This window comes from Mus musculus, chromosome 2, assembly GCF_000001635.26.
Source record: "Mus musculus strain C57BL/6J chromosome 2, GRCm38.p6 C57BL/6J".
NCBI classification, from domain to species: domain Eukaryota; kingdom Metazoa; phylum Chordata; class Mammalia; order Rodentia; family Muridae; genus Mus; species Mus musculus.
In genome coordinates this window covers 101,796,558-101,817,587 of record NC_000068.7, presented here as the reverse complement: position 1 = coordinate 101,817,587, position 21,030 = coordinate 101,796,558, and the positions used below count along the sequence as shown (strand labels likewise).

Sequence of the window (21,030 nt, the reverse complement as noted above, 5' to 3'; positions counted from 1 at the left end):
CTCCCAGAGCTGTCAAATTCAATTCATCCTAGACTTACAGGTATGTCCAGTGATTTTTTTTTGTTTGTTTGTTTGGTTGTTTTTTTGGGTTTTTGTTGTTGTTGTTGATATTTTCATCTACAAAGTTCTATCTCAAGAATGGAGCAATCAAAATACAAAAGAAAAACTGCAAAAGAAGAAAAATCTGAGTCTGTTTTAAGTAAGTTTATGATTTTGTTTTATGTGTGTGTGTGTGTGTGTGTGTGTGTGTGTGTGTGTGTGTGTGTGTGTGTGTGTGTGTATGTGTGAGATGGGGCCCCATTTGTAGCTATCCTTGGCTCCGTATGGCTACAAGCAGACCACAGGCTGCAGATTGGCCATACCTGGTGGAGTGCCTGCTATGGGAAGGCACCAAACAGGAAAATGAGGAGCTCAGATATCTGTTGTGTTGATCAAAGCCTGTGCCCACAATCAAAACACAGAGCAAGAGTCCGTGACAAGTATCTGATTATCTTGGGTGTAGCCATTTGGAACATAGCTTGAGGGGTGTGGGGGGATGTGGTTACTGGAGACTGACAGGCTGCAGAAGGTCAAAGGACTTATTATTGGGCACTCTAGGGGAAAACCACATAGGTTGTGCTTATGTATATATGTGTGGTATATATGTATGGAGTATGCATAAGGCCAGAAGAGTTTGCTCACACTCTGGCTTTTTCCTTGAGACAGGGTCTCTCACAGAACCTGGAGCTAGGCTGGCAGCTGGAAAGCTTCAGCAATCCTCCCACAGCACTGGGGTGATAGGCATTCATGTAGCTGCAGCCAGATTTTCACATGGATGCTGAGACCCAAACTCAGGTCTTCATCCTTGCACAGCAAGTGCTGTCTCACCAAGCTGTCCGTCAGGTCCAAACTATGCTCTGTCCTCCTGTGTGCATGGTACCTCTCTAGACACTGGTTCATAGTGGTACAGTTGCCCCCCACCCTCCATGTGTCTGTGTGTGTGCCTGTCTGTCTCAGTCTCTCTGTTGTGTGTCTGTGTGTGTGTGTGTGTGTGTGTCTGTCTCTGTCTCTCTGTTGTCTGTCTATCTGTCTGTCTGTCTGCATCTATGCCTATCTCTGTCAGCCTTTCTCTGTCTCTGTCTTCTCTGTTTCTGTCTCTGGAAATGTGAAATCTAGCAGTCTTTTCCCAAGTTGGACATTAAAAAGATTTGCAGAAATATATTTTAGTTTTGGAAAGTGTAATTACATTCTCATAAAAGTATTATTTATGACACTCTGGAATGGATTCTTCTATTATTTTAAGTAAATTAATAAATTACCACCAAATGGTTTTGTGTATCAGTCCTGGTGTAGCTGTGATAGGACATGTATTTGGCACTGCTGAGGCCCTGGGTTTGCACTTTAGCACCAGATAAACAAATAAGTTTGTTGTTCGTGTCGATTTCTGATATATTAAGTAGCAACAGACACAATCTGGAAAAACTAAAGCCTTCAGAAATGTCATGATTTTTAAGGAGTTATTTTTGCTAGAGGAAACAATCCATCATGAGACTAATCAAGAGGAAACAGTGTGATCATATTTGTTCATTTTTGTAGATGCACCAACAGAAGCCTATCTTTACCGTAACCTTGAACTCAGCAGGCTGTCCGTTGTTGAGAATTCACACACACACACACACACACACACACACACACACACACACACACACACGTCTGCTTCATTTTCTCCTCTGGAGATGTCTGAGGGCAGCAGGTTCTGGAATCTATGTGGCATTTGGAGCTTTCCAAGATGGCAGTGCTGCTGGAGTGGCCACCATGGCTTCTCACAAAAATCAGCTGTGCATTTCCCAAGGGAACCGGCAGGGGGCGACACATAGAGCAGAGCAGGATGAAGTGCCTGCTGAGGTCCTTTTACTGGCTGGGCTATTACCAAATTCAAAGTCACTGGGCTAAAGTCGCAGGAAAGAGGCACCTAAAGTAGGGGTGCAGAGGCAAGGTGTCACTAGCATTCTGTCAGCCTGCAAACCCATGGAGGAGTCACTAGAAATTCTCACCCCAGGCATTAGAAGCCACCAGCTCCAGCTTGAGGGAGGGGCTTGCTCAAGAAAGGCACAGGGGAGGGCAGGGTGGGAAGGCAAATAGCTGGTTCTCACTCCTTTACTCTGACTCACTGAAACTGATCCCACCCTTCCCTTTGGGGGCCCCTCTCCTCCACTTTCAGCTCCACAGTTCTAGTGTGGCTTCCTCCCACATGTTTTTTAAAACTTCATCTTGTAAAGGAATAGTAAGGTGCCTGGCTGTTCGTGGTCTCACATGTCACTCTGGGAAAAGAAAGAAGGAGGTATGGGGGTGGGGTGGGGGGTGTGGTCGGGGGGTGGCGGGAGAGGGTGAGAGCCACGATTCCAAGATGCTGGACAAAAAGAATGAGTGTATTCCAGATAATTTGTTTTTCTAGCATGTCTCAAGCCATACCTGTGGTTTCATATCAATCCTGTCCGTCTCCCTCCTCCTCTCCACCCATCTTCCCTTCTGCATCTCCGGTCTCCTTTACACTGTAAAAGGCTGGATGTGTTCTCTGTCTTGTCCCAGGCTCTGTTTTGGAAGTGTGAGCCAGAGATGAATTACTATGTGGTGAGGTGAGAGGAGTGGAGACAAAGCAGCAACCTGATGATTGCTACAGGCTGAGGAGATACTGAAGGGAGAGGTTGTGTTTAGTGCAGGGCTGCCTGGGATGGAGGGGAGATGGGGACAATGCTTTTATAACTCTGCGAGTAAGTGTGTGTGTGTGTGTGTGTGTGTGTATGCTCACTCGAAACTCAGAGGTCAACCTTGGATGTTGTTCCTTAGGCTTTGTCTATCATACATTTGGGGACAGGATCTCTCCTTGTCCTTGGACTTTATTATTAGGCTAGGCTGGTTGGCCAGCAAGTCCCAGGGATCCCCCTGTCTCCACCTCCTCAGTACTAAGGACACGAGGAAGGGCTACCAAGCCTGAATTTTTCACCTGAATTCTGGGGATTGAACTCAGTACCTTGTGCTCACACGGCAAGAACTTTAACAGCTGAACTATCTCTCCAGCCTAAGAAAAGGAGTATTTTTTAAGGAAGGGCGTGGATAAGAGAATAAAGTGTTCCAGGCCCAAGAGATTACATAATGTACCTAGGGTCTGGTGACTGGCAACACCCACCTCAACCAGCAGACAGATCACATGACAAAGATAAGCAGGGAGAGCAGAAAGAGTGCATGGAACGCAATTATCATGTGTCTTGCCATTTCTTTGGCATGTCAGCAAACAGAAAACATTAAAACGTTTGTGGACCAGGACGGGTTTCTTCCAGGTACCTTTACTTATATTTCTGTGCTGAGTCATGTAGCTTATACATAGGGCACACACATCACACACTGGGACTCGCATCAGGGCCCCCGAGTCTCTGGGGTTGGACTCCTCAGCCAGGCTGGATGTGTGGATACTGATTCCTGCTCTTGCTGGGGTGGAGGCTTCCCACTGCTTCCTTTGAACCTTGGCCCCTGCTGGCAACCAGTCTTTTCTGCTTCCCCTTTTCCTGGGCCTTCTGTTGGAGTTTTGAAAGAGTGAGGATTTGATGTGAGAGACATCTCCTGCAAAGGAGGGAGGGTCTCAGCTCCAAGATCAGCATCTTTGAGCCCACCTCTGTCAAGTGCACTGGGCAGAGGGAGTCGGTTCCCTTACAGTCAGCCTTTTCCCACTTTCCTGATCCTCTTCGCTGACAGCAAAATCTTGCACCAGCTAGACTGAAGGAAACCAACCTCCAGCAAACAGAAACCAAAACTACCCAATTGGCTATAAACTTGCAGAAGGGCCAACAGGATCCCATCCAGCTGGGAATTCTACACTGAACAGTGATTAGCTCGCCTTTGGCTTGTGAACCTCCAGGAATACGGATGTCCCTGCTTTCCTTTTGCAGACTGTGTTCAGCTACTGGCCTCTGAAGGTTATTTAATCTTATTTGTTTTAAATAATTTCTTTATTTTATGTATACATACTGTTCTGTTTTCATGCACACCAGAAGAGGGAATCAGATTCCATTACAGATAGTTGTGAGCCACCATGTGGTTGCTGGGAATTGAACTTGGGACCTCTGGAAGAAAAGCCAGCTCTCTTAGCCACTGAGCCATCTCTCTAGCCCGGTTATTTGATTTCAAATAAGGCACAGTCATGTTCTTGTTGGTAGTGGCTAATTCCACAGATTAGAGAGGCAGAATTCTTGGGTTTTCAGTCTCAAAGAGACTTAACTCTCTGTACCTCTGAGACTCAGTTTGTTCATTATGAAGTGAGAAAAGTCATAGAAACAAGTGGCCTCAACGGTGCATCCTGATGACAGAAGAATTAAGTGAGTGACTATTTGTAATGAGCTTGGAATTCTGCATAACACACATAACAGCAGACGAAGACAGGTCAAATTAATAAGCTATATATGTCTAACCTTCCAAGTATGAGTGCTGCCTGCCTGAGTTCTTTATGTGTGTGTGCATGTGTTTGTGTGTGGCCATGTATGTACATATGTGCACATGCACATGATGCCAGAGTTCAGTGCTGGGTGTCTTCATTCATTGCTCCACTTTATTCCTTTTAATGTATTTGTGTTTGTGGTTATGTATGCATGTATGTATGTGTTCATGTGTGTGTAGAAGTCAGAGTGACATTAGTTGTCTTCTCAGTTATTTCTCCACCTTGCTCTTTTGAGACCTCGCTGAAACTAGAGCTCACCAACGTGGCTAGAACAGACTGGCCAGTGAGCCCCGTGGGTCTGTCTGTCTCTGCTTCCCTAACGCTGGCGTTGCAGTTGGACACCGTAGCACCCTGCTTTTATGTGAGGGCTGGAGATCTGAACTCAAGGCCTCAAGCTTTCACTGCAAGCATCTTACCTACTGAACCATCTCTCCGGCCCGTTGTCTCTGTTCTTTGCTTCTCTAGGTTATCTCTGAAGTTTGGGGTTAAATTGCATCAGCTCAAATCTGCCTCCACCACTGAATTAGAGACTAAAGCAACTATTTTCCATCACACACAGTTTTCTGGCCTGTAAAGATGTAATTGTGTTTGCTTCTGGGGATAGCTGTGAGGAACGAGCTCTGTGAAGTCCTTGAAGTGTGATACGTGTTAAGTGCTCAATACATTTTAGCTCTTGTTACTATCAAGCACAAAGAAAGGGGGTGTCATCTGCACACACAATTTTATTATGCAAGTTACAGTCTGGGCTATCTGAAAGGGGGATTCCTGTAGTCCAAGCTGGCCTCTGGCTCAATGGGAAGCCCAGAATGAACTTGAATTTTGGGCCTCTGGCCTCCACCTCCAGAGTGATGGGATTATAGGCTTATACCACAGTGCTTGGTGCAAACTCAAATCTGACCAGAGTCAATGCACTGAGCAGGTGAAACCAGCGGAGGGCTTCTGCTCATTACCACAAGTCCTGGCAGCTTGCTGAGGTGCCAAAGCACTTAGATGGTCTGTGCCAGAGGCCCGGTGCTTCTTGCTAGAGGTGCGATGTTGGGCAAGCTGAGGTGTGCAAACCATAGTTAACTTCCTTCTTCTTTCTCTTTCTTCCCTCTCCTCCTTACTTTGTAAATCTGATCTCCCTGAGCACTTACCTCTGGCTCTCCTCCACTCAGCAGTTTCACATTGTGTGTGTAACTCAGACAGGCCTTGAGGACTCCACAGTTACTGACCGTGGAGGCACAGAGTAGGGTGGAGTGGGGTGGGGTGGGGTGGGGTGGGATGCTGGGCTGAGGCTGACATCTCATGTACATCCAGATGTCCTTAGACCACATCACAGTAGGACTTGGGCTTTATCAGAAAGAAGCTGGTGGGTTCTCAGGAGGAGGCACCTGAGCAGGACAAGGGGCCAGATTGTTCAAGGTTACTCCTTCTGCTTCTGCACTGGAAAGTGAAGCAGGACTGTTTTTTTTTTTCCCCCGTCTGTAAATTTCTGATACTATCAGCAGACTAGTCATCCAAGAAATTAAACTTCAGAAAGCGGGGGCTACCAAGGAGACTCAATTAAGATCTCTCCTCGATCTTGAAACCATCCCCAGCCCTTCGCAAAGCACATTTGACGGACAGGGTTCTCTTGTCTTGGGCAACACATCCCGGCTACGCTCTGCAGGGTGAAGCTGTTAAGAACGTTCCATGTGCAGAAATTAAGCTGTTGAATTTTCCTTTTCTGAAGACTACCTCTGAGGTCTTAATATACTAATGCATACTGTATGCAGGGTCTCGCTCCTCCCCCTTCTCTCCCCCCTCCCCCTCCCTCCCTTCCTCCCTCTCTCCCTCCCAGCTCTCTTATAATCTAGGCTGAGCTGCAACTGGCCATGTATACAGGATGACCCTCTCCTACCTCCACCTTCCTGGTTGTGGGATTACAGAGGTGCACCACCACACTGGGTTCAGTCAGTGCTGGGGATTGAACCAGTCTTCATACATCCTAGACAAGCACCGCACCGACTGAGTTACATCAGCAGCTGTAGTCAGGATTTCTGAGAATCATTTAAGTATCTTATTCCAGTAATAGTGGCAGAATCTTGCAGTATTGCCCTTTCTCAGAAACAGATGTCTAAGAGGGCTCTCTAGACTTCCTTGGTGACAGGGTGTGAAATACTGTTTCGAGGTGGCCCAAGTGCAGTCCCTAGGAGGAAATGTTGAGTGAGGAGCTGGTCTGGGTTCCTGCTGGGACAGAAGGACGACTCGATCATGTGGAGAATAAACAGAGAACTCTTTGTGCAGCGGCTGTGCACCCTGTCTGGCATGGCTCACTTTGACCGGGCTGGACACGATAGCTCAGGCAGACCCCAGTTGGTTCTTGGGGACAACAGCATGTTTGCTCTGATGGCTTTCATTTTCTGTTCCTCACAATTTCCCTCATTGCCCACAACAGTTGGAATGGATGCGTCGGCTGAGAACACTTCTTTTTCCCAGGCAGTTCTATGACTGCTTCTTCTGAAATTGCAAAGGAAAGATGACAGGAGTTGGGAAAGACTGAGCAACAGTAAATAAAATAATGTAATTCGTGGCTGTTTCTGTTTCTAATAGTCTGCGAGAGCTTGTGAAAGGTCTCAACCATTTTTTTTTTTTTTAAGTTCGAGGTGGTTTTCTGTGCAATGGGAGTAATAACAGCCGTTTTACAGCTTGTCCAGGGGTCAAAGCTATGCTAGCAAAGTCCCTCAATAGGGTTGACATATTGCAGGGTTGACATATTGCGTGTATCTGATTAGTGCCAACTACACTTGCTACATATAGTTTCATAGTTGTATGTATGTGGGGTAAAGGAGAGAGAAGAGGGGAGAGGGAAGAGGGGAGGGAGAAAAGGAGGGGCAGAGAGTATATATTACACACACAAAGAATTGTTTTCTTAAGGAAACAAAAGACCAAAGAAAAATCCATGTATTTCCTATAAATGACATATTTTATCTGAAGAGATAACTTATCAGCCAGATGTGGTAACACATGCCTTTAATCTTAGCTCGCAGGAGGCAGGGGCACGTGGTCTTCAGAGTGAATCCCAGCATAGCCAGGGCTGCACAGAGAAACCCTGTCTCCGGAAAAATAAAGAAATAAAGAAATAAATATAAATAAATAAATAAACAAATAAGGCATAACTTATCAATGAAATTCTGGGCAAAGTCCTGAAAGACTTTACAGGTTCTATGTTCATTAGTGATCTGGTTTCTATGCCAGTCTCTGGAGAACTTAATCCCATAATTGCACTTTGTATCAGATGAACCTGGCATAGGGCAGTGTATGGGACTTTGATCTTGAAGAAAGAGGCCTAAGAAGCTTTTATACTAAAGAAAGTGAACCAGGTTGCCTTCAGGGAGTGTGTGTGTGTGTGTGTGTGTGTGTGTGTGTGTGTGTGTGGTACGCGTGTGCATGAAAGTATATGCATGTGTGTGTAAAGGCCCAAAGTTTACGCTGGATATCCTCTTTAATCTCTATTTTGAGGCCAGGCCTCTTGCTGAACCTGGGGCTCCCTTATTCCTGCTCGTGTAGATGGTCATGCTGCTGTGGGGGTCATTTGTTTTTGCCTCCCGAGCACTGGGACTACAGAGGAGCCGCTGCACACGCTTGGTTCTTATGTGGGTTCAGGGGATCCACGGCAAGTGCCTTATCCACTGAGCCATCTCCCTAGTCTCCTTAGGGGAGTTTTTATCAGGCTTCTGACTCACTTAGAGGAAATCTTCTGGACAAAATTCTACCTCAGGAGCCACAGAACTCCTTTCTCTCTTCTCTCTCTGCTTTCTTCCTCCTTTATGTCCCTCTTCCCTCCAGAACAGGGATGGGCAAACATGAGCGACCTCTTGTTTGGTCCATCTGCTTTTGTCTATAACTGATCATTATTGTATGTCATTATTCATGTTATGGTTACATGAGTTTTGGAAGTGGGGAAGATATGAATGCCTTGACTTACTTTGATGATGACTGTTTTATGAGACAAAGACTTATTATAATGTATCCCTAGCTAGCCTGGGACTCATTATGTAGACCAGAGTGGTCTCATAGTTACAGAGATCTACCTGCCTTTGCCTCCCAAGTACTGGGATGAAAGGAATATGCCACCACACCCAGCATATATATATATATATATAAAATATAATGAATATATATATATATATATATATATATATTCATTCCTGGCTGACTTACTGAAGTCTCCCTAAACTTCATTATTATTCAGAAGCTCAAAAAAAAAGCTAAAATAAACAGATGTTGGACTGGGTCATGAAGGAACTGTGATTATTTACCAAGGGAAATAAGCACAGACAATAAATTCAAAACCTTTTCTTATTTGGGGCCAGGGACGTAGCTCAGATGGCAGATTGCTTGACTAGCAGGTACAAAGCCCTAGGTTTGGTGATCCCAGGCTCGCCTAAAACTGAAAATATCTGTAACGCCAGCACTTAGGAGGTAAAGGCATGAAGATGAGGAGTCAGGGCCATCCTTGGCTACATATTGAGTTGGAGACACTGTGTCTAAATTCTCTTCTCACTTTGAATGCCACATCTAAGATTTACCTTTGCTTTTAAAAAAATACAATGCTATGTGTCAAGCGGCATTGCGAACACTTCACATATGTCCAGTAAGTTTCACTGGGGCATCACTAAAACAGAAAGGAAAGCTATTAGTTACAACTGAGGCCCCAGTGGAGTTAGAATGTTAAAATTCTTGCTGGGAAGATGGGATGTGGTGGTTAGAGGGGGAGAGGGAGTCCACAGGAAGTGACAAGGTCAAGGCTGACCGTGAGAGTAACAGTGGCTGTAGAGGAAAGGGCAAGGTCATTGGGAAACAAGGATCTGATCTGCCATGGCTTCACAAAGATCCTTTCTATGGATATGAAAACTATCAAGAAGTGTGGCACGAGCCATTGCTAGGAGAGTGACCATAAGCTAGAAGTGAAAGACTGGAGGAAAGATGGGGATAACCCTGGAGTCAACAGAGACCACAGAGAGAAAAGGCCATGAACAGAAAGACCTGATGATGTTGCACCCATCCTGAGGGAGAGATTGTGGTCTGGCAGGAACGTGAATAACAAGGAAAACAAACATTCTCACTCCCAGCTCAGCAGTTCGAGGAACACTGGAGAGCAACCTATACTGTTCGGAGGATTTGTGGGGAAACAGGTAACAGCCTGCATTCCAATCAAGACTGTCATTCTGCAGGTGTTCCAAGATCCAAGGTCATCCCCAGGATCCTGCCAGAGCTCCATGAGATAACACCACTTTCATAGAAATCCTATGGTACTATTTACCTTCTTTACTGCAACGTTTTTATAAGTGTGCTGCTATTCTGGAGGCAATGTATATGTGTCAGTGCAAAAGGCGGAATGGGAAGCTGGGTAGTGGTGAAGCACGCCTCTAATTCCAGCACGCAGGAGGCAGAGGCAGGTGTATATCTGAGCTCAAGGCCCAGTTGGCCTACAGAGTGAGTTCCAGGACAGCTAAGGCTAGACTGAATGCAAAGATAGCAGAATCCTACTGTCCTCTATTCAACTGGATAGAAAAGAGTCTCAGAGAGATGCAACAGTTTCTTCCTTCCCAGTATGTTATCATTCTGAACAATCTTATCTTTCATAAAATACATGGTGATTTGATTATATTAAAATTTTCATTTTAACTTGTAATTTTGCATATCGGAAGTATGAACAGATGCTAGACAAATAAAGCTCTTTAGGATCCTGAATCACTTCTTAAAAATGACTACAAGTGTCCTGAGATCAAAATATTAAATGCTCCTAAGTTTGGGCATACAGGCCAATAAGAAGCTGGAGTTTCTAGGATTTTGCTGGTGATGAAGGATTGGACCCAGAGAACGAGGCAGAAGGCTCTTGAGAAAATGATGGGGCCAGGAAAAGGGAGAGAGCCAATAAGTTGGTGATATTATTCAGGGGATCAAGAAACCCTGATGTGGCCTTATTGCTTTTGCAGTAAGGGAGAAAGGGAGAAAGGCCATAAGGAGTAGAGTGGTCAAGAGTTGCAAGGGTTGCCAGGAAACAAAGAATGCATCACATGGTCGAACAGGTTTTGCTGGGGGCTGTTGGATCAACCAGGAGAGGTCAATCATTTTAAACCATGTGTGGACTCAAGTTTCTGTTTCTGATGTGGTTTGTTTGTTTGTTTGTTTGTGACAAGACTGTATAGTACAGGCTGGCCTGAAACTTAAAATCCTGCTAATGCTGCCTTGTATGTCCTGGGATTAAGAGCATGTACCACCACACCTCATACTTAAATTTTTTAAATTGTATTTATTTGTTCTCTTTCTGTCTCTGTCTGTCTGTCTGTCTGTCTGTCTGTCTGTCTGTCTGTCTGTCTCTGTCTTTCTGATTCTATATCTCTCTATGTGTCTGTCTGTCTGTCTGTCTCTGTCTTTCTGACTCTATCTCTCTATGTGTGTGTGCGTGCACATGTGAAGGTCAGAGAATAATTCTCAGGCATTGTTCCTTGCTTACACTATGTGGGTCCCAGGGATCCAACTCAGGTCAGCAGGCTCGGAAGCAAAGAAGGGCCTTAAACCACTGAGCCACCTCACCAGCTCCACAAACAGAATTTTAGTTTTAATTCTTTAAGTCTAAAATTTAAAAATTAAAAAAAAATGTGTGTGTGTATGTGTGTGGGGTGGAGGTTATTCATCTGTACACATTACTTGTGTGTGTGAATGAAGGCATACGCATGCTATGGCACACACGACATGGAGGTCAGAAGACAACCTTGGATGTCAGTCTCACCTTCTACCTTGTCTGAGACCAAGGCGCCTCCTCTTTCACTGATGAGTTCAATCAGGGTAGCTGGTCTGAGAGCTGGGGATTCTTGATCTTTCATCTGCACACAAGAGTCCTACAACTGCAAAAGATTTTGCTGAAGGGACCCTGCTATAGCTGTCTCCTATGAGGCTATGCCAGTGCCTAGCAAACACAGAAGTGGATGCTCACAGTCATCTATTGGATGGAACACAGGGCCTCCAATGGAGGAGCTAGAGAAAGTACCCAAGGAGCTGAAGGGATCTGCAAACCTATAGGTGGAACAACAATATGAACTAACCAGTACCCCAGAGTTCATGTCGCTAGCTGCACATGTATCAGAAGATGGCATAGTCGGCCATCATTGGGAAGAGAGGCCCCTTGGTCTTGCAAACTTTATATGCCCCAGTACAGGGGAACACCAGGGACAAGAAGTGGGAGTGGGTGGGTAGGGAAGCAGGGCAGAGGGAGGGTATAGGGAACCTTCGGGATAGCATTTGAAATGTAAATAAAGAAAAAAATCTAATAATAATAATAATAATAATAATAATAATAATAATAATAATAATAATAATAAAAGAGTCCTGCGATTGCGGAAGCTTGTGCTTGACCTCCAGCTTTTAGTGTTCAGGGATTCAGACAGGGGCAAATATTTTAATCCACTGAGCCATCTTCTCATCTTCTAGCCTGCATTAATTTATTATTATTACTATTGTTGTTGTTATTGTTGTTATTAAAGATGTGCCTATGGGCAGTGGTGGCGCACGCCTTTAATCCCAGCACTTGGGAGGCAGAGGCAGGTGGATTTCTGAGTTTGAGGCCAGCCTGGTCTACAGAGTGAGTTCCAGGACAGCCAGGGCTACACAGAGAAACCCTGTCTTGAAAAAACAAACAAAAAAAAAGTGCCTATTTATTTTGTGTGTTTGATTATTGTGCCTGTATGTATGTTTGTGCACAATATTCATGCCTGGTGTCTGCAGAGGTCAGAAGAAGGTGTTGATCACGTGGCACTTGAGATCTTGATTGTTGTGTGCCATCATGTGAATGGTGGAAGTTGAACCCGGGCCCCCAGCAAGAATAAGTGCTGAGCATGGTTCTCTTGTGGTCGAGTCTGACAGACATTTCCAGCCCCTTGAGCCATCCACCTTTATATTGGAGTCAGAAGTGTGGGTGTTCTTAGCAGAGGTGCCTTTCAAATGCCTTCGGTGACGGTTGACGAAGGTTTGGATGAGCAATAGTATTTATTTGGAATGTTCCCCATTGACCGGATCTTAATGGATAACTGAGTGCTGCCCTGTATTGTAACCCAGCATCCCCACTGAAAAACAAAACATTGCCAATGAGGACTTGCCTTTCCTCATAGACCCAGCACAGTCCTGCATCACTAATGCTATCATAGACCCCAGGTCATCAGTGTTAGATTCCTAAGCTTCCTCATTGATTTCTTCCTTGGTTTACCTTAGCCACACTCTAAGGGACCCTGCTGATCACCGCTGTTCTTTTTCTAGTTCATCTTGCCATCTGGTGAGATCTTTATCTCACCCTTACTTGCTCAATCTTATCTCTAGCTGGATAAGAATTTCCTTTTAAAAAAAGAATTGCTTGGCATGGTAGCACATGCCTTTAATTCCAGCACTCAGAAGGCTCAGGAAGGGGGATTTCAATGAGCTTCAGGTCAGCCTGGTCTGTATATCAAGTTCCAGGATAGCCAGGGCTACATCAACCTTGTCTTTAATAAATAAGATTAATAATTTTGATTTTATGTATGTGAATATTTGCCTACACACACACACACACACACACACACACACACACACACACACACACACACACACATACACACACACACGTTAGTGACTGGTGTCCAGGAATGTCAAAAGAGGGCATCAGATTCCCTGGAACTGGAATTACAGATGTGTGTGTGTGCCAAAAGGGTGCTGGGAACTGAACCTAGGTCATCTATAAGAGCAGCAGTGTTCTTCACAGTCAAGCTATAGCTTATTTAGGGTTTCTATTGCTGAGAAAGACACCATGACAGTAGCAACTCTTATAAAGGAAAACATTTACTTGGGGCTTGTTTACATTTTCAGAGGTCCACTCTCATTATAACAGGAAGCATAGTGGCAGACATGGTGCAGGAGAAGGAGCTGAGAGTTCTACATCTTGGTCCACATTCAGCTTAAAAAGACTGAATTACACTTACTCCAGCAAGGCCACACCTTCTAGTAATGCCACCTCCTAGGAATCTATGGAAGTCATTTTTTTTTTTTTCAAACTACCACAAGTTGTGACTCCAGCCCCAGTGAGATTCTTTCTAATGCAGAATGAGTGAACATGTGTGTTGTGTTTCTTCAGGAAAAGTGTTGTTAGATGGGCAGATGTTGCCTTGTTGTGGAGCTCTACCTGTGTCAGTCAGCTTTACGTCACGATAGCATGCACCTAAGATGATCAGTTTATGATGCTGGGTTGCTTTGGCTCCTGGTTTGGTTGGTTGGTCTGGTTGTGTGAACAGAGAAAGAAAGGACTGGAGTTCCCTTCAAGGGCACATTATCCTCTTCCTCACCCATTTTCTTAATAGCACCACACTGAGAACCAAGATTTTACCAACTGGTCCTTTGCAGGACACTCAAGGTCCAAACTACAGTGCTACTTGTCCTAAAACCGTTAAATGACTTCCAGTAGTGACGGGTGACCACCAGGTCCTAGGTGATGTGACCTTGATCTTGGTCCAGAAGATCAAGTGTTTGTTATGTTGTTTCAAACATATGGGTGTTCTTCCATGTTCCTTGACTTTCCAAACTCTTACCTGACTCGGGGCATCTATGTTCCCAGGAGTGCACCTCATCATTTAGTCTCACTCCAGTTATCTTCTCTGAGAGATCATCTGCAGTAAATGAAGCACTTCTTTCTTGCCTTGTCACTAGTGCCCTGTTCTCCTTTTCACAAAGCTCACCAGTATTGAGACTCGTCACAGTCTGAATGGGTAGTATCTCCCACGGTTTATTGTATTTGCACATTTTATCTCCCAACTTGTGGTCCTATCTTAGGAAATTGTAGAACCTCTGAGGAGGGAAACATGTCTGGTGAAAGTGGCTTCCTGTAGGGGAGACTGAGGATTCAGTCCAGGCTTGCCTCTAGTGGAGCTCTCTGTCTTCTGGTCAACCAATGTGTGAGAAGCCTCTGCTACTCCAGACGCCATGCCTCAACCCCCACCCCTCATGAAGGACTGATATCCCTGAAACTGTAAGCCAAAATAAACCCTTCCTCCCTCTAGTTGGTTTGGTCAGGTTTCTATCGCAGCAAGAGAAAAAAAATGAACTAATAACAAAGTGATGCCCTTCTTGTATGTTTGTCTCCTGCTCCTGGAGGGTAGGAGCCATGCCTTTTTGTTCCTACATGTACCTCTAGTACTTAATACAAATCAATGACCGGACAACGTGTTGGCCAACCAATAGTGTTGGGACTGTGCAAAGGAATAATTGAAATCTTTAACCATGGGACTAATCATGTTGGCTCTCCAACTTGCTTCCTATCTGTAATATCTACTTTTCAAAGTAGTCTCAGATTTAATTAATTTCCAGGTGCTTTAGATGGGAACAAGGGACTCTCTTCAATACCAAAAGAAAAAAGAGAAAGAAAAAAAAAAGGAAGTTAAAAGCCAACGAAGAAGTTCTCCGTTGCTATTAAGAAAAGGGTAGAAGGGAATTTTTGTTCTTTGTTTGTGTCATGTAAACCTTCCCTGCTCCTCCCCCAAACCCACTCCAAGGTACTGAATTTTCTGTTGGCTGGATGGAGAAGAGTCTGTGTGCTAAACCTTCCCTCTGTACCAAAGGTCGCTGATTTTATACCTTGCAATCAAGTCAGATGCGCATTACTTAAATGGCCCTGCTTTTATGGCTGGAGAGTGTTGAGGATGTCTGCGGGCTTACACAAGTTCTCTAGCCAGGCTGGGACTTATCATGGATAACCACATTAACTTCTTTTATGACTGGAGCTTTGAGGCCTGAAAATGGTGTTCCAGCGTGCACACGGCTCAGAGACCTACCTGGGTTCTCATAACCTCTGTGCCAAAGGATCCGGGATTTTTAGAGTCTCCTTCCTCTATATAAAAAGGGAATGGAGGGAGGCTGGGGAGTTTAGTCCATAAAGCACTTGTCTGAGGGATCGGAGTGCATGTAAAAAGCTGGATTTGGGCAGTCTGTGCCTGAAATTGTTAGTACTGTGATACAAGAGACTGGAAGATTCATTCCTAAAGCTCACTGCCTGCCACCCCAGCTGAAAGGCCGAGCTGAAGTGTTCAGTGAGGGGGGTTTGAATCAAAATGGGCCCCATAGGAATGGCACTTTTAAGAGGTGTGGCCTTGTTGGAAGAAGTGTATATATGATGGTTTGTATATGCTTGGTCCAGGGAGTGACACTATTATGAGGTGTTGCCCCGTTGGGGTAGGTGAGTCACTGTGCCTATGGGCTATAAGACCCTCACCCTGCCTGGAAGCGAGTCTTCCACTAGCAGCCTTCAAATGGAGATATAGAACTCTCAGCTCTGCCAGCACCATATCTGCCTGGATGCTGCCATGTTCCCCCACCTTGATGATAATGGACTCAACCTCTGAACCTGTAAGGCAGCCCCAATCCAATGTTGTCCTTTATAAGACTTGCCTTGGTCATGGTGTCTGTTCACAGCAGTAAAGCCCTAACAAGACAGTAGCAGCCTTTACCTTAGTAGTGCTCAAGTGATGTCACTAAAAATAAATTTTTGTCTGAAACCAGTGGGATGTCTTGCTGAGGAAAAATATTTGATACCCATGATACTCTGTTGCATAATATCTGTTGCTCAGAGCTCTGTTCCCTACTAGCACAGGCAGGCATCCCTTTCAAGCTACAGTGAGGGGTGGGGGTGAGGGTGGGTGGGGGTGGGGTGGGGTGGAGAATTGGTAAAGCAGGCCAGGAACCAGAGAAGCAGGGAGTGGCTGGGACTGTGGCAAACTTGAAACTGCGTGTCCTCTCCAAACAGGGAGAAAAGCATTGCAGAGCTGGTCATGTGGTCCTGCAGGCCCACAGTAAGGCTCACACCACTGCTCCAAGGTCCTTCATGGCAGGCTGAGAATCTCTGTTTTTAACATGAAGTTTTCTGATTCAAGAACATGGAACAGCATGAAGTTCAAATGATTTGCATCTAACCCGTCCAGCTGCAGACACACGCTTTTTCCTTTTCTTCCCCATCCTCCCTTCTGCCTCCTGCTTCCTCTCTTTCTATTTTTTTCTCTACTTCTAGTCCTGAAAATGGACCATGATTTAGTCAATGCATCTTGGGACAGAGTGTGCCAAAGGACAAATCTATGGCTTGACTTGGCAAGTCAGGTTCCCACCCTTAGTCATAAAGGGCTGCCTAAGAGTTACCCTTTTTGCTGAAGCCTGGTTTGGGCCAAGTTTCATTTCAAAGACTGGACATGGCAGGCTCTATAGCGACATGCTTAATAAGGAGCTAGCAAGCATTTTCTCCCCAGTGAGGGAATGTTTAAATGGCATGATCTGTGTTAAATGTTCCCAAACAGGACTCTGTTTCTTGGTAAGAAGAGACAGTGCTCACTGGACAGTTTTGTTTGTTTGTTTGGTTTGGTTTTTCGAGACAGGGTTTCTCTGTGTTACCCTGGCTGTCCTGGAACTCACTCTGTAGACCTTCTATTCACAATACTAAATTGGCTGTGGTGGTGATAACCTGTAATTCCAGAGCTCAGGAGATAGAGGGAGGGGAATCTGGGGTGCAAAATCATCCTGGGCTAAGGGTATAGGATGCTAGCCTGGGCTTTTAGAGCCTTATCTCAACAAGCAAGCAAGCAAGCAAGCAAACAAACAAAATTAAATCAGCAAACCTTGAAGTTAAAGCCTCTTTAAAGTTTGCTCCAACTGTTTGGATACTTTCTCCTGTCCCCACCCCCCTTTCTCCTTCACCAAGAATACTCCCCAGGGAAGTACTTCTTCCAGGGCAAGAATGGCTCCTCCCATCCTTGGACAGGTTGAGTAATTTCTCCCTTATTGTACAGTGCCCCACTCGTCATAGGCAATTAGTGTGGAATGAATTTAGTCATGGAATTTATTCCTAAAGTCTCTACCATGGACATACTATGTGCCTGGTGCTGGTCTAGTAACTTGGACAATATCAATCATTGCACAAAGGGAATGAATGGCTTTTAGATGGCTCTATGTGTGTGTAGGTGGGAGGGGAGAGAGTAAATCGAGGAAAATTAATTTATATAACATGTAATAATATTACATGGTAATGGGGGTACTAAAGGGAAATAGGGGTATGGTGAAGGGTGTTGGGAGGAGGGAATGAACTGCAAATTTATTTTATTTCGAGACAGAATTTCCCTGCCTAGCCTAGGCTGACCTGGAACTTGGGATTCTCTGGCTACTGCAAGTGCTGTGTTTACAGGCAGACAGAATAAAGTAGGTCTCCTTGAACAAAGAACTGTAGGGGAGGAGCCCTAGCAAGGGAAATGCCTGGGCTTAAGGCTACCCTTTCCCTACTGCAGGAATAACAGCAGTGACAGTATTCTGTCTTGTGAGTTCCTGTGAGCTTCTGTGCAGTCCTCAGTGTGAATTCCTTACATCCTTATCCATGACCCCAAATGCCTATTGTTTTTACTCTCACTTCAAGAGAGTAAACTGAGGCCTGGCAACTCTTCTGGAATTGGCTGATACCCGGAAGCTAGGAAGGAGGTGCTGTACATACCCTGCCTTGTCTGCAGGGTTTTCGGCTTCCTCCTCCTCTTTCTTTCTCTTTCTTCTTCTCTTTCTTCGGAGACAGGATCTCTCTATGCAGCCTTGGCAGTCCTGAAACTTGAAATGTAGAGAGCAGGCTGACATTGAACTTGCAGCAATCCGCTTCCCTGAGTGCTGGACTTCAAGGCCTGTGTCACCTAGGTGGCTAGGCCAGCTTTCACTTCTTCATCACTGCCCAGGCTCCCCAAGGCTTGCTTTCTGTGCCCCGAGCTAGACTGTGTGCCCTCCCCAGCTATAGCAGGGACTCTTAGGGTAAGATTTAAGGGCTTTCTGTAGTCCTGGTTATTCCACTATTCCTGAACAGGTAAGGGGCTCAAAGGTTCACCTACACCCCCCACCCCCACCTTAGCACACAAGTGTCATAGTGTTACACTGACAAGACCAAGCTCAAATTATGCTTAGTCTTAACCAAAAAAGGGCAATATATCTTTTCTTTCATCAAATGTCACTGTGGTTTTAAAGTTTGCATGTTGATATGAGGTCGGACAGCGCTTTAAAAGTAGTCCCTTCTCAACCGCAGGGCAAAATTAGGCAGGGAGTCCTACAACAGTTGCATTAAAAAAAAAAAAAAAAGAAAAAGTGGGCTGGAGAGATGGGAGATGGCTCAGCGGTTAAGAGCACTGACTGCTGCTCCAGAGGCCCTAAGTTCAATTCCCAGCAACCACATGGTGGCTCATAACCATCTGTAATGGGATCTGATGCCTTCTGGTGTCTGAGGACAGCTACAGTGTATTCACATATATAAAATAAATAAATCTTGAAAGAAAGAAAGAAAGAAAGAAAGAAAGGGAGAGAGAGAGAGACAGAGAGAGAGAGAGAGAAATGTTAAAGAAAAGGGTTTTTGTTTTGTTTTGTTTTGTTTGTTTTTTGAGATGGGTTCATATAACCTAGGATGAAAAATTGAACTCATTGTGTAGAGCACGATGACCTAAACTCTTGGTCTTCTTTCCTCTACCTCCAAAGTGCTACAGGGATTCTAAGCATTCCAAAGGCCGTGACTCTTTAATACAGATCCTCATGTTGTGGTGACCCCCCCCTGCCCCCAACCATAAAATTATTTTGTTGCTACCACTTAACTGTAATTCTGTTATGCATTGTGTGTATATCTGATATACAAGATATCTAATATGTGACACATACACACACACACCCCACACAAAGGGGTCTCGACCAACAGGTTAAACACCATCGTGCTAGGATCCTGATTACTCCACCACCAGCTCAAATTCTTAGCACCTACCGAGCAACAACAAGGAATTTCCAAAGTTATTTTACATTTTTAAAATGTTCGAACTGGTTGGTTTTCTGTGGTTTCAATTCTGATATGTCGTGTTCGTGAAACCTTCGCCTAAAAATTGAACCCCAGATCCTTAAATTCGTTTTACAACGCTAAGGAAGAGACGCAAACAAGTGTGGAATCGGTTTGAAAAATCTTTCCTTAAAACGCATTCGCGCGTGCGCGCTCCAAAGCAGCAACAAAACCTCTCTCAGCCTCAGAAATGTTCCGCAGAACTCCAGTCCTTTTGTATCTGGTCGCACGAACACCTCTGGACTCCTGGAGACGTTTCTCATCCCGGGTTTAACAGTGGGAGACCAAACTCTTCTTGGCTTTTCGAAAGGTAGTGCAGAGTTCCCCTGATTTGCAGCATCCTCCCCTGCTTTTTAGGACCACGACCTTGGATTTCCTGAAATTGTTGAAATGAATTTAAGCGCAGGGTCTTCCGCCTACTCTTGTTGTTGGAGAGGAGGCGTGGGATGGGGGTGAAGCGAGGCGGGGGCATTGGAGAGAAACCACAGCGATGTGCACCGGACAGGAAAAGTGGGAGGAGGAGAGGGAGGAGGAGAGGAGGCGGCCGTAAGTTGAGAGAGGAGGGAAACAGTCACCAGCCTGACTCTGAGAGCTACGGCGGAGAGAAACCTGGGCAGGACGCGACCCGGCGTAGGGCAGAGCTGGGAGAGGACCTGGGGAGGGCGAGCGAGCGAGCGAGGCGAGAACCAGCCGAATCGCTAGTTTCTCTCCAGCAAGAAAACTTTCCCTGGAACACCGGAAACTTTTTCCTGAGCGCTCAGAGTCCGAGACGGAGGCGAGCGGTGGGTGTGCGCGGCTCGGCTCGGGTGACTCACGCCGGGGACCCCAAGGGGGTGAGTGGGGAAGTCCCTGGAGGGCCTGAAGTCATCATTCTGCAACTTCGCAGGCTCGGAAAATAACTCGCCTGGCGTGATCTGGGGGTGGGAGTGGGGGCACGGGGACAGCGAGACTGAGGGGAGACTCCGCGTGGTTAAGGAACCTCCGCATCGGATGCTGTAGGCGGGGAGGTAGACTACCAAGAGGTGGGTAAGGGAAGGGGCAGGCCGCCCTGAGTGTAGTGGGTCACGGTGGGAGAGGAAGCGCTGTGAACCCTTTTTGGGGGAATCCTGCCAAGCGTGGGACCCTAGTAAGCTAGAAGGCAGAAAAAGAATGTATCTGCACCATCCTCCCAAGGCCAGAGGGGCAGATCTACAGTCATGAGTGCTCAGGAGGCTACTCGCCTGAAAAACCCATCCTCTCAGCCGTCCCCTTCTTTCTTGAAGGGAGGCGTGAGAGTCGAGGTAGTAGATGGAGACCAGTTGGCCCGGAGCGCTGGGCAGGCTACTGTAGCCAGGGGACAGCCCGAGGGAGACCTAGCCTGTGGTGGTGAGAAGCTCGGGACAGTTCACTGCGACTCTGCGCCAGGCGCCCACGGTGTCCCCTTTCCGCTTCGACTTTCGCGCCCGCCGGGCGTTGGGCCGGGATTTCCTCTGCGCGCCTCGTGTGCGCACTGCGCGTTTTTACGCACAGGGGGCGCTGTGGGACCCGCACCTCTAGACCAGACTACGGTTCCCAGAGTTCGTGCCTGGACAGCGACAAGGACTAGGTGTGCTTACAAAGGATCCTTCAGGAATAGATTTTGGGGTGCTGCCCTTGTTGGCAGTAGGGGTTTCCCCGATTCCTACCCGCGCCCTGCCGGGGATCACATGCCACCGCC

General features: G+C 46.0%; 1 protein-coding gene across 9 annotated transcripts in view; it reads left to right on the top strand.

The window, feature by feature from the left end:
• Positions 1-21,030, top strand: part of Prr5l (proline rich 5 like) — a 169,943-nt gene that overhangs the window by 65,465 nt on the left and 83,448 nt on the right. Inside the window, exon 1 of one of the 9 annotated variants that reach the window (XM_006500241.4) lies at positions 3,198-3,317. The exons of 5 other annotated variants lie outside the window; for them this stretch is intronic. The gene's annotated coding sequence lies outside the window, so the exon portion shown is untranslated. Of the gene's footprint in view, positions 1-3,197; positions 3,318-19,527; positions 19,645-19,880; positions 20,168-21,030 lie in introns of those variants that run through there. 3 more of the 9 variants (XM_006500240.4, NM_175181.5, NM_001083810.2) reach the window with 3 other exon arrangements.